Genomic DNA, 14,519 nt, shown 5'->3' on the forward strand with positions numbered 1-14,519 from the left:
CTCAAGAATAATAATTTCTTATCCTTTGTTCCTCGCGATTTCGTCGCGTCGCGTCTGCATTTATAATCTAACAATTTTTATTAGTCCATACAACTTTCGCAATTCGAGTAATTTGTCGCAGGGGGACGGCTCTTCATCACTCTTCGAATCCCGTCGTACGGGAGACAGTGGGGGGTCGTTAAAGTTTCAACCAAGAATGGCCGTGGTATACGCGAGCGTCCTAAGTTAAAATAGAGCTCGTCGTGTGCATCACGCCGCGACTCAGGTAAGGCGAGACGTAATTTACTGGTTTCTGCTTGTTACACCGACCGCACGTCGACGTGTCGCCGGGCGTTTGCTCGTAAAGCCGACAAACTCAACGTAATTTTATCCCGTCTCTAGATACGCCTCTACATGTACTATACAGCTTCCCGTATACCACGATCCTTCGCCCGTGCCCTTCGCCCTTCGGCCAAATGAGATTTTGCTCGACGCAGACAACGCAGGTTCCGCAGGACACGCAACGCTCGCGCTCGACGGGATCAGGACACAACAGTTTATGTAATCTGACACGGTGATCTTGTCGTGGTTAACCTTTATCCGTGCAAGCAAAGTCTCGAGAATATTCATTTTTTCATGGACAGAAGGGAAATTACTTTCATCTCTCCCTCTCTCTCTCTCAAGTTTCTGTTACATATCTTAAAATTCAACTAAATTGTTTTACAAAATTTTATCAAGAAGAATTATTAAATAGTTACTCTGTACAAGTAATGCCAATGTTCAGCAATTTTATAAGATGACTGATTAATTTAAAAACGAAAGGGAGTTAACGGACCGTAAGATAAAAATCAAAATTAATAAGAGAAAGGCTAAGAACCGTAGCGCAGGTTGTTAGTACGTAATTAAAAAATCGGAACGTAAATCTAAGACGGAAAGTTCGTGTATTCATTAATAAATTTGATGAAAAAAAGAATATTATCCGTCGAAAAAATAATTTAAATACAAGATGTATGTCGACATTTTAGATATTATCGATCGGTCCTTAGCCTTCCTTTTATTAATGCTGATTAATTTAAAATAGCGATAAATATTTTATTTTAAAATTACTTTATCTACATAAAAGAATTTATGGCAACGCATAATTAATTTTCTTCCTATAATATAATAGCTTATGAAAATGTCAAAATATATAAAAAGAAGCTTGTAACTATAAAAAAGTTATCTCGTAATTAAAAGAAAATCGATATATAATGAATACACGTGCGACCACTCTACTGAAAATACCGTATTTTTCGTACAGAGATATGAAATTAATATAAACAATCTGATCGCTATTATCTGATGCGTATATATCGGCCGTCAACGAATCGCAGATTACATGAAAATGGCTTTTGATACCGCAATAGCTCGGCAATCGGATTTGCGAGTGAGTCGAGGTTATCCCTCGAAAGAAGAATTTACATGAGGATTTACATGGTTTGCTAGAGACAGTTGGAAAGGAAGGAGGAGGGGGCGATTGTGAAGGCAGTAGCTGGTGCCCAATATAAATTCAAATGTATTTGATGCATCATCGAACTACGCTTCTATAAAGCCTCGCCGTTCCATTCCGTGCAAATTTCTGTTTCGATGTAAATTCCATTTTTCTCGACGAAACTGTTGCTATATTGCCTCTGAAAAAACGCTGGCCATAATATTTGACTCGCCAAAATAATGAAAATATATTTGCCAATCTTAAAAATTTCAACTATCTAATTTAATTTAAAGGAATTTAATTTAAAAGAATAATTGTATCATCGTTGATTATATTTCAAATGTCAATGGTCATTTTAAACAAACTGAATCTTTATTTTCTGTATATTTTTAATATATAATATACATCCTTCTCTTTTTAAATTTTTTAAATATTTTTAAACGCTCACACGAGTGTATACATATTTCCCTTCTGCCCTTTTTCGTATAATTTGCACGTTTTTATCGCACGTTGTTTACGCATCAGCATCAATCGGTCTTTTAGTCGTAAATCCTCGATCTTTCCATTGCAGGAAGTTCATATATCGTGTCGGGAATGCGAATTCAAGCTCAGGTGAGGAGGTTCGAAGCGAGGTGAACCCAGGCAGGGGACAAGGCAGCAGGTTGATTGATCGCGTGTCAGGTTCCAGCCAACCTGGCGCCAGTTCAGTGGTGCCCAACTCATTGCCACACGGCAATTCTCATGGGTGCAAAGTACGAGGTCTATTAACGGAGACTAAAGTCACGTTTTTACCGGAGTAAAATTAAGCTCGACAATACGAAGCTACGCACGACGACGACGATATGTAAAAAAAGTATCTCCATCTTTTATACGCAGCACTGTGCAGTCTATTGCGAGCAATGTATGTTACGTGGGAAATAAATCATTCGAATAAGAAATGACGTCGAAAAAATAAGAATTGCTTTCTATAAAAAACTCATAAGACTACTGTGATAAATTCTGTTTTCATTCATGACGCAGAGAGACCTGTCTTCAAAAGTGCAATAAACGCGAGTTATTTGAACTTAAATATACATGCAAGATTCCTCTACGACTTAGAACAATGTCGTAAAATGAGACAAAATTACGCCAAAAGAAGTGACTTTAGTAATAAAAGGACCTTTTTTAATATCGAAAGAAATAATCTCGAAGATTGCTTTAACAGAATTTTCACAACATAAATAATTACTCCGAGATGACAGGGTTATAAAACTTATATTACTTGTTATATGCGAAATTTGTTGATACAATTTACATTCGCTCTCTCAAGCTATAATAACATCCGTGTATATTTAAGGAAGATTGCGTTAACGCAGTGACGGTTACTTCTATCTATATCTATTATACCTTATTGTTATGCTATCGGAGCATAAAACATATTCATGTGATCCATGCAAAAATTACCGTCTTCGTTATAAACAGGATAGCAACTATAAACGAACGACGTACTTGCACCCACACGAAGGAGTTTACCAAGGAACTATGCTCTTCGGTAATTACGTTAAAATGGCGGAATTACGAGCAGAAGCAGATGTACCCCGAGTATCGGTTTCCCTTGATAATACATACACACGGAGCACAAATAAAAAAAAATAACTATGAAAAAAACTCGGTCAGGGTAAACAGTAACAAAGCGTCGCGCGCGCGGCGAACCGTTTTAATTCGCGAACAGAAAATACACGTTTCCACGACGCGACGATCGATAGGGGAGTTACTTCGCGTACGCTCGACCGGAGAGTGAATTCGCGTGCGCGCGAATTAGACTCGCGTGAATTTCAAGGAACGGGAGAGAGGAGAGCGAGAGAGAAATAGAAGAGAGCGAGAAAGCGACGAATTTAAGCCCCGAATCCTACGAGGGCCATCCCCCTCGCGGAAACGAATCACGGCTCCGCGCGCCTCCAACCTCTTGTAACCTGTCCGTCACTTTAAACCCTCAACCCTTCCCCAACCCTCTCTGTGTCGGCTCTCTCGCCGCGCCAAGTCCCTTTATTTGATCGACGAGTGACGTTATCGCGAGTAATATCGGACGGCGAGAAGGAGAGAGATAGATGGGCAAAGAGGAGAGAGATAGAGAGAAGAGAGGGAGGGAGAGGGAGAGAGAGAGAAACGACCAGCACTTCCGATCCGCCGGCTCACTCCATCAAACATTCATGCTGTCGGCCGCAAACTCGCGCAGTCGACCAACCAGCACCAACCCTGTGAAAACGCGCCCGATAAAATGCAGTCCATCCCGACACCTTTTGTGCACCCGTGCCGTCGTAACGCTTCGCACCTACCGCCGTTCATATAACCGAGATTAAACCTTCGTTTCCGCCGCGTCGCGTTTCCTTTGAGCCTCCCACGAATTCGCTCGATCGTAATTGACCTCGCTCTCTCTCCCCGTCCCTTTTCCCTCTATCACCTTCTCTCTTTCCGTCTGTGAACATGTCGTATTTTTAAACTTTTATTTTCAGATGTTATTCTCTCGCAGCGCATACTTTAACCATGCAATGAGCACTATTGTCGTGTCGTATCAAAAAAAAAAATTGCTTCAAACGAGAATCTAAACACGAGGCTTTAGCGCGCGCTGCTTCTCCCCGTCGTTCGAAAATCGCTCCGGTCGCAGGGGCGCCTTCCGAGGGGTGCGTTATTTTAGGATGGGATCGATCTTCAAGTCCGCGTCGCGATTATGCGCCCCGTGTTTTTGCAACGGCCGGTAATAGACCGCGGGCGTAAGCGACGATGCGGACGATTGCTTCGTTAATTGAGCGATCCCGAGGTGCGCCATCACGTTTATTCTCGGGCTTGGAGATTTTTAACGAACGGAACAGTAATCCGACGAGGATAAGGAGGGAGCGGATAATTAGATAGGGATGGGAATCGCGAATTTGAAATCTAATAAAAGCGAATAATGAATTTACGTTAGACAAAATCGTATTAGATGCCTTTGTACGAGTCATTTGTTCGAAAACAATTGACATGACATGACATTTTTGCGGTCCTCTCAAAGTATCAATTGAAAACTCGTCTATAGTAGCAAACGCAACTTTCGGCCACGCAAGCTCGAGTAGTTAATAAATACGGCACGAAACTTGGATATTAGCTTCGTCGCGGGTTTATAAGTGTTAATTAAATCGCAACGTATAAATGCCGAGAAGTTAATGATGTGGAACTCGTGTTAATGCGGAATGTTGGAAACTTGCCACCTTGCGCAACAATCAGGGTAATCTCGGGGGACCGCGAATGAAAAGCGGAGGAGGGGGGAGGAAAAAGGATGGACGGGGAATGAGAAAGAGAGGCGTTGAAGGGGAGAGTTTGGACATAAGGAGAGGAGAAACGGACTCTAGAGCACTTCGTCACACTTCGGAGAAGACAGAGAGGACACGGCGGCTTGTTCTAGTTTACGGTTCTCAAAACGAAAACATGGAGGAAACTCAGGCACCCGTATGTCCCACGTGGCTGAGAGGTTTCCCCGAAATTGTCGGTGAATTCGGGCGGGTTCGCCGCCAGGATGACTCCCGCGGGAGTTCCGATGAAAGATACTCTCGCTCGACTCTTGTCGTCCGCCATTCTGATGGCCGCATCAAAATTTGAATTTTCGTCGGAATTATCATACATCAAGAACGGAGACCGTTTCATCTCGACTACCGAAGTTGTGTGTCTTTCAGAATACTCGAGCGAGATGTGGGATAAAGGTCTATTATTTAAAAAGGATGTTAAAACCGATCATATTTCAATTTAAAAAAAAATGGAAATTGTTGAAAGTCAATTTTTCGCGAATGATAATTAAAAAAAAAAAGAAATGTATACGTTTCAAAATTATATATGCAAATACATATATAATTAATCGCTTATGAGAAATCACTGGGGTAGATAATTCGAAGTTGAATTTATTAATTATGTAGTCAATCGATCGAAGCTAGACTTGATTAATTGCTCATGGTCCATCCAGCTCATTATATATTAATGCATCAGTTGTCTCGTGAAAGCTGCGGATAAATATAGCATAATACATTGAACATGCGACAGATTAATATATTTACACGTGACAATAATTGTTCATGTTTGCATGCCATAATTAACGGTAAATGTGTATAATATAATATTGAATAATGTTAAATGTGGCGCGTAAATCGAAATCAAAACAAATTAACGATCTTGCACAAACTGCAACTGTCAATTTCTCAATTTTAAGGTAAGTACATCATCTTATCGCCCGTTCAACTCGAAATGCAACTTTATTTCATTCTACCTATTTTCCCGAATGTAGTTGTCATTCTGTTAAGTTAACATCTTTATTCTAACGACGATAATTAGACCGACCCATCAAGTGTAAAGGTGCTTTTGCAGAAATGGCCGCGATGACGCTTACTCCCGCATAAAAGCGCGCTGCCGACTGTAATAATCGCGCCCGTCTGCAAATCCGTCGCGGACAGTTTTATAATCCGCCGCTTTTACACCCTCGCTTTATTAATACGAAACGGGGTTAATCCATGGCGCGCGACAACGCAAAAGCGCCGAATTCACCGGAATTGCATTGTTCGCGAAGTTTAAAAACCTTACTATCTTGCGCGAAAAAAACACCATTCTCTTATACACGCTTTCTTTTTTAACAAGGATACGCCATAACGTTTTCTCCCAAACTTGTTTTTCTAGAGTCGTCAGAAACTTCCAAACGAATCGCGTATAACTTCGAATAATGTACATTTTTGCAATTGCAATTTATTTCCTGCTTTGAATGAGAATTGTGTTCTATTCTTCTTTATAAGAATTGTCACAATTTGTCTCACGTTTTATTTATATTATTTTCAAGAATAAATAAAATAAATCGTAGGAAATTTGATTTCACTATCTACGAGTGTATTGTGTAGAATCATTGTAATTTTACTTCAAATATTTTACTTTTGCATGTTAAATCGACTTCTAAAGATTTTATGTTATTTCATAGAACTCATGAACGTTTATTTTACAACATGATATTTTAAAAATTTTAATTTTATTTTACTTATAGCGTAAAACACACGAGTAAAACATAACCGCGTGCTACCTTCGTTCTCTTGGAAGACCGCAAAGTAAGAGAAATCGGGCGCTCTAATAGAATCTCGAGTCACGTTTTTTTTTATATTTTGCAGTACGAAGAGTTTGGCTCGAATTTTTAAAGTGAGAAAATAAATTTAAAAGAGGTTTAAGGGGAAAAGCAGAGTTGGCAGAGAGTTCGCTTTCGCTTTGACATTTTAATGCGACTCGCGACTCTTCGAAAAATTCATCGAGCGTTTTAATCGATATCGCGGCTTCGTTCTCGTCGCGCAGTAGGTAGGTAATTACGCGAAAAGCACGAATCGGTTCTCCAATAACTTTGCAGAGAGAAACGCGATTGAGGATATACTCTTATTAATTTCGTTACCAAACTCTTCCGTTTTTGATATCGTCGTGCTGAATCGTATCGGTTCGATTATATCGGTCGAAGATAAATACAAAGTAAACTTCTCCATTTAACTTTAGAATGAAAGGTCTAGGAAATTCTCAATTTATTTTCGTTCGATAAAAGGTGAAATTAATAATTCTAAATTAATTAATGTACACGATTTCTCCGTAAAATGATCATTATCTAGTCTTAGCGTTTCTCTTTTACCTTTCCGGTTAGTTTGTTAGCGATTGACTATAAATTCGTGTTCGAAGAAAATGGTGTCCCGCCGCGAATCAGACACGAACAACGCTGAAGAAGACTCCTAATCCGCCGGAGATGGAAGAAGAAAGAAGTCACGGGAGGAATGAAAGGAACAAGGATGAATTCTAGAACAAAGAACAAGCGAGATCGCGACGAGCGGCGGGATTTGATACACCGAATGAAAAATACACGCGAAAAGACGAGCGGAAAAAAGTCGCGAAATGTCGTCCTCGTATGTCGAAAGAATTAGATTTTGTGACCAAGCTTATGATCTTACGTGATATAATCTACGAGAGTAAACAAATGTTTAATATTCCTTTTATCTTTCAGCCGATCATCAGAATCTTCTTTCTCTCTCTCTCTTTCTGCCTCCCTCGTCTTCTCTCCCTTCCTCTCTCCCCCCTTCTCTTCTCTATCTCTAACTAGCGGTAGATTATTAGCGTTGCTCAGTGCGTTAATTAAATCTTTCAACGGCCACTCGGAGGCCTCCTACGCACGTGCGACACGACCGCACCGCGACCGCATCTGTCATTGCGATCATTACGGGATCGTTGGCACGTCGTCGCCACGCGACGGAAGACGCCGGCACTGCAGGTATTCCGTCTCGGGAATGCAAATGGCCCCGCCGTGGATGGTAATATGCAGATTAATCCGACCAGCCCTCGGCCGAAAACTCCTAACTATTCTCATTCCCGCATGGAGAGAGTGTGCCGAACTGTTTGCCGCAATCCCGACTTGGTTCTTATGACAATTGGCTCGTACGTGAATGAGAGGATTGGATTTTAACACTTTTAATTCCCGAGAAAAAAAATTTTTGTCGAGAAATGTCCCTTCGACAAGCTCTCTTTCGAATCTTTTTTACTTTACGTTTAATTATTCAGATATTTATTGAGAAATTACGAAAATCTATTTGCTAAGAAAAATATATATGATTGAAAAGATTTTTGAAGAAATTCTCTACCGCATTAAACATATATATGAAGAACTTGAAATATTTATTTAATATTAGGTGTATAATATCAGATTTATCAAATTCGATTTACATCACTTTCGGAATAAACACCTCGTTTAAGGGATACGGTGTTTGTCGACAGAATTATTATCGTGGGAATTACTTCGCGAAATTTTCGCAAATCGTCCTGGGATGTAGGCAGAAATCTGATTTCCAAGTTTTGTAGGAAGCTTGGGAATTGTTTGGAAACTTAAATTGGGGTTAGCGTTATTACTGAGATGGATTAAGAGATGCTTGATAAATGTCAAGTAAGGCATCATAATCTCGCAATAAGCTTTGTAATCTATCAGATTAATAAAAGGGAAACTTTGTGAAAAAACAAATGAAAAAAAAATTTATATTATTAAAACATAATAAAAAATGAGATGGCAAAAAATGATTGGCATGAAAGTGGAAACTTGTGTTAAATCCTACTTGCATTATAATTAAAATGAGTCATTTGTTTGTAATTAATGACAAATTTCGAGTGGGGAAATTGCACACATAAATGTATATAATGTGCTGCCAGTGTACTTGAGTGAAAGGTACTAATGGAATAAATCTACTTTTCGCGTGAATTATTAATAAATTAAATCAAACCCATTTTTCTTTCAGAGTCAACTTTCAAATCTGATAATTATGAAATATGTGTAATGTGGAGAAGATATAATATTGCCTTAACGTGCACATGATTCTTAATCGTGATTTTCAGATGAATTTGCATTATTTAATCAAATACATCATTTAAACTTATATTAAGACTTTAATTAAAAAATATTAAAAGAAAAAATGATGAAATAATAATAATATTGTAATAAAATTCAATAAAAATTAAAGAAAGAAAAAATGTTAAAAATAAAATTAACGTTATTATACATATTCTAATCATATTAAAATTTAATCTCTATTTGATGTTGTGTTTCGAAATTTGTGCTTGATATATCTCCATTATTTAACATTTCAGGATACATGTACATCATTTATAGGCAATAGTAATGAATAATAATGAACAGATGCCGATATTGCTGGATATTGATGATGGTCAAACGAGCGTGGACCAAAATGAAAAATTTGCGAAGCAATACGATGAAAACAATTCGTCTCAATAATGCCACTCGAGGAATATCGATGTTATTTTATTGAAAGGGTAGCTGGGTGCGAATAATACCTCCATAAATCATGAGGACGCAGCGTAGACAAATGTTTCGCTGTACCAATGCGAACGATAGGTAGAAGCGTACATTTGTGTGTACCGTATTTTATTTTCTTCCTCGAAACCGTCAAAGCATTCGTAAAAACATCCTCCAAAAATAACAAAAATAAATAAAAATAAATTGACTAACTTTGGCCCAGTCTATTTTTCAAATTTACTATATAAACTATTTAAAATAATTACTTATAAAATAAATTTATATATCAACTTATGCTATTATATATGACACATCTCCAAGTTAAAAATGAAATCGTCTTTATAATAATTATTATGAATTTACTTTCACACACGCGATTAAGGTGTACGTTCAATTTGCCGCTAATTAATCTCCGGATCAATTTATCGTTTGAAGATTTCGTGACAACCCTTTCCGCACCCAGGAGAATGCTATTATTCACCGATGCATCGGCGCATCTGCCGCGAACATCGTGTAATTCCTCGGGAACGAGGTTGACTCTGAAAGCGGCAGGTGGTTCCCGGAACCGGATCTGATCGATAGACAAAGGGGAGAGAAGCTTAATGACGAGACGACGATCAATGGCATACTGCTCAACGTTCATCTCGCGATGTCAATCGCACTCGTGTTAACGAGAAGTGATCATAATTAATGCCCTTTCCATGCGAAACTTTTTCGCCGCGTACTCATGACCGAGCACATTGCGCACATTCCTGTCACATATAGAAAATACGCGATGCGTTCCGAGTGTTCGCCGTGTCAGAAGTTTTCGCCGAAACTCGATTTTTCGCGCGACCAGTAACAACACATCGTGTATCTCTGTCATACTAGACGAGATAATATTGTTCGTTCACGAAATGAGAGAGCATGTTTAACGACCAAGCATATCAACTTCGCGAGATATTTCAGTTGTTAAAATGTTAAATTAAGTAATTAAAAGATCCTTATTTAATCTCATTAGAAGATAATTAAGAATTATCAGAAGCATTTATATAAATAGCATATATCAAAAATACACCATTAATATAATTATAATAATCTGAAAATCTATCGTCGGAAATATCCTTTGCGAAATTGTTTTTTTTTATATGCCAAGATTGATATAAAATTGTATATTTTTAATTGTATATTTTATTTTATATTGAATATTATTCAGGTAACAAATGGATCTCATATACATCTTTAATTAATTTTAATATTTTATAAATGGATCTCATATATCTTTAATTAATTTTAATATTTTATATAATTTGAATATTTTACACTGAATATTATTCGGGTAACAAATGGATCTCATATATATTCGTAAGAAACATACGAAATCGATAAACATACGAAAAGGTGAATCTCATTCGCGACACGAATGCGATTTTCGACGCGCTTTTCGCGAAGAGAAATGAATTCGACGGGGGAGAAGCAATTCCGTATTAATAAAAATGAAGGAATCCTCTTTCTTTCCCTCCCCCGTTCGAGCACGAGCGAATCGTTATCGCGAGAGTGCATACCCGCTTTCAGGTAGTCTGGGCACGTTTTTAAAGTGTCTCCGGTGTCAGAGTTCTCGCAGGAAACTTGGAGAAGACGACGCGCGCTTCGGAGACGTCCATTCCCCGGAGAAGATTTTCGCGAATTCGTTTCGGCTGGATTTTCCACCTTCAAGTCGGATACGTTTCACGGAGGGAGCGAGTGGGGCGCGTAACATCGCCGGAATGTCTCTTCGTGGAACAATATTTTCGTTCCGTTTCCTCGCGACCGTCATCTCCCCCCGTTGCGTCTTAGAAGGGAGGATATATACGTCGACCGCTCTCGACGTTCGCGAATATGGTAGATCGAATTTCGCGTTTATTCGTATTTGCCGATCGACGACCTCTGTCTATTGAACTGTGTCATATTGCCAAGCCCGATATCGGCATTTCTCGCGCGATTAAACAAGGATAAGTTATATCCCGGACGAGTTTGTTTCGAATTTCATTAGGGGATTCGAATCCGCATGCATTTCTCGCGAAAATATTTGCGAGGAAAAATATGAAAATTATATTATTTAGTAAATATATTATGGGAATTATATATTATTTAATAAAAATATTATGAAAATTATATCATTTAGTAAAAATATTATTTCGTCATATTTGTTCGGCGAGCTCAAAGTCAATCCGCGTGAATATGTTTTCGCAAGATCCGTTAAAATTACATATCGCGCGACTCGTCGGAGAACGTTTTCGTCCGTCTATCAAAACTTTGATAATACTCGAGGTCGGAGAAAGGGGTAGCAGCTGGTCCACTGGTCGGCAAAGAGGGCGCAAAGGGGAAACTACTACGGGAGAAGAAGGAAGAGGATTACGAGGAAGGATTGAGGGACCGAGAGATGTGGGTCGGTGATCGATTGCGACGGTACATACACAATAACCGGGGGGATAGAGTCATGTATTCGGGCTAAACAGCCCATTTGCCCGGCACAATGGAAGGCGACGTCGCTGTGGGCCCGACTTAATTACCAGAGACTGCCTTTGGCAGATAGAGGCGGGAGGAAACGATAGCGAGCCTTTATCAAAAGCGTCTTATATAGCTTCGTTTAATGGCCGCGCAAGAATGCGAATTTGGCGACATGCCTGAGAATCTAATCTAAGAAATTCTCCCGGACTCGCCTCTTAAACTCCGCGTACTCGAGCGATTATAAATCACGTTAGCCATTGTTTTAAACGCGCGATTATTACTATCGCACTTGAACGTTAAATCGCTCATCTTAACGTACGATGTAAAGTTACAAAATTACGATTGTAAAATTCATTTTTCTGATGTATAAATTGCACAAATGTGTCCCTTGCATTGTGCGAAGAATTATAAGTCGCTTGTGATAAGAATCGATAAGATATTTTGAAGTGTGCGCGAAGAAATCCTTACGTAAGAAACTCAGCCCACGCACATCGGAATTCGGTATAAATTGTACGAATCATCTGTCTTCTGCATAACGCGTATGATGCATCGCGACGCGAGAGACCGAGGTATTTTCCGAGGAAACAAAACAGTTTTCCGATAGTTCGCGAGCGCGACGCGTGAAAACGAAGGGAGCACTTGGCCATTAGTCTGCGCGAAGCTGTTAGTATATATCATTCTGTAACGAGGGAAAATTGTGCGAATCCGCGCCACACTTACCGGAGTTTTCATAAAGTTCGCCGGACGGGAGAGGCCACTGCATTAGACGAAAGATACCTGGAACACAAAACGAAAAGAACACCTTTAACTCGTGCGGAAACTACGTTTCTCGCAGAGAAACTTCGGATTACGTCGAGTCACAAATCTCGGCAATTAGCCGGACTATCGCGACTCTCATCTCTTCGACGAGATAAATAGTTCGTTAATTGTGACTTCTTTATTCGATATTAGCCGCTGCTGATAAATATATTATAAGGTCGACCCTACTCTCGAAATAGATATTTCGATGTGAAAATTCTGTTTTTCATTGCACGCTTTTAAAATAAATGAAAGAAAATATTTTGATTCGATGAAATAAAATGTTATCTTTGCTTGAGGAAAAACATTTATAAATATTATAGATAAATGTATAAACAAAACAATAATAAAATATATACAATTTATAAATAAAATATTGTAGATAAATATTATAGAGATAGGGAAATATATAGATGGAAATTTATCCGGATTTAATTTCCCTTTAATAACTGGTGATGAATTAAATTTAAGCCAATTTTAAAACTACAAAAGATTCTCAATGTTAGATGATTTATATTTTCCATGTAAATTTTTTCAATCACGCGTTGAAATTGATCGACGAACAAATTATAGGGGGTAACAAGAAATAACATTCCGCAAAAATGAACGCATTCCGTGCTTAATAAAAAACGATACTCCACACCAAACATCCGATCCTCCGATTTCATTACCGTGCCAAACGAAGATCCTTACTAGGAGGGAAAGATCCACGAAGATTTCCCCTGATGTCGGTTATTCTGAAGTCGAAGGGACAAAATGAGATAAACTCCAGGGTACTCGACGACGCGAGTCCGAGAGAACGCTCTTTTATTTCAGCCTTCTGTTACGCCACACACGTGAATTCGAACAGATCCGAAAGTGAGAAGAGAGAGAGAGAGAGAAAGAACGAGAGAAAGCGAGAGAGAAAATAAATATACACACGAGTCGTCTCCGCAAACGCACGCTAGACGAGTTGGCCTGAGTGGTTTCTCGTGTTCAGCACGCACACACACACACAGACACACACACGCAACCTAGCACAATCACCATCAGGTGATACATCGCGGCATTATGTATTTCGTGTGCACCCGGTAGAAACAGCGAAAGAGCCTCCTTGAGACTCGTCCTTGCACGCAGGAGGACTCGCCACGTGGAGAGTACGTACCGCATGGATAGTAAGTAATAGTCGAGTGTTTTCACGCTTGTCGAGGGAAAAGCAGTTGCAAATGTTCGTTTGACCGCAGGTTTGGAGCAGCTCGCCAGAATTTCGCGGGTTTGTCATCTCATTGCGTCATCTCTCGCGCTGTCTGGAGAGACGAGAGCTTCTCGTCGAGAGGAAACTTTCACGGCGTACAATATGGCTTTAAATTCGCGACAGTGTATACAGGATCATAAGTGGTGGGCAAAATTTCAGGAATGAATTCCTCATGCTTAGAGAAGAAAAAAAAGTTAATCAACATAGGTCTGGAAATGATTAGTTTTTGAGTTATTAAGATTTTTGTAGTACAAAATTTTGTCTCATTTCTCGTTTTAGAAGTCCTTTTACAGGCATCAACAATGTTGCAATGCCGAACTTGACAAACTGTAAGACTTCTAAGACGAGAAATGAGACAAAATTTTGTATTACAAAAATCTTAATAACTCAAAAATGAATCATTTCCGGACCTATGTTGATTAACTTTTTTTTCTTCTCTAAGCTTGAGGAATCGATTCCTAAAATTTTGTCCGCCACTTATATAATACCCTGTATATTTATACGATGTACAGAATGTCAGGGCAATCTGTTCCCCCAAAAAAGCTCTCGTAGCTTACCTCGAGAGCTTTTCAAAGCACTATAATAAAGTATTTTTTCATCGAGTACTTTTCGAGTTATAAGGCTTGAAATAATTTCTTAGTTTTACATAAACCATAAAATATCTAGTAAAATACTTTTTACTAATTAAAATACTTTAAAATATTTTTCGATTATTTTCGATTATAATTTGCAATTAACAATTACATCTTTTTTTTTTTCAA

General features: G+C 38.8%; 1 protein-coding gene across 4 annotated transcripts in view; it reads right to left on the reverse strand.

Annotated features, from left to right (window-relative positions):
* Positions 1–14,519, reverse strand: part of LOC105248275 (protein Fe65 homolog) — a 141,226-nt gene that overhangs the window by 106,434 nt on the left and 20,273 nt on the right. For all 4 annotated transcript variants that reach the window (XM_011252973.1, XM_011252968.2, XM_011252974.2 and 1 more), the window contains exon 2: positions 12,447–12,503. The gene's annotated coding sequence lies outside the window, so the exon portion shown is untranslated. The remainder of the gene's footprint in view (positions 1–12,446; positions 12,504–14,519) is intronic.

Source organism: Camponotus floridanus, unplaced genomic scaffold (genome assembly GCF_003227725.1).
Source record: "Camponotus floridanus strain SB8 unplaced genomic scaffold, Cflo_v7.5 scaffold27, whole genome shotgun sequence".
Classification (NCBI taxonomy): Eukaryota; Metazoa; Arthropoda; class Insecta; order Hymenoptera; family Formicidae; genus Camponotus; species Camponotus floridanus.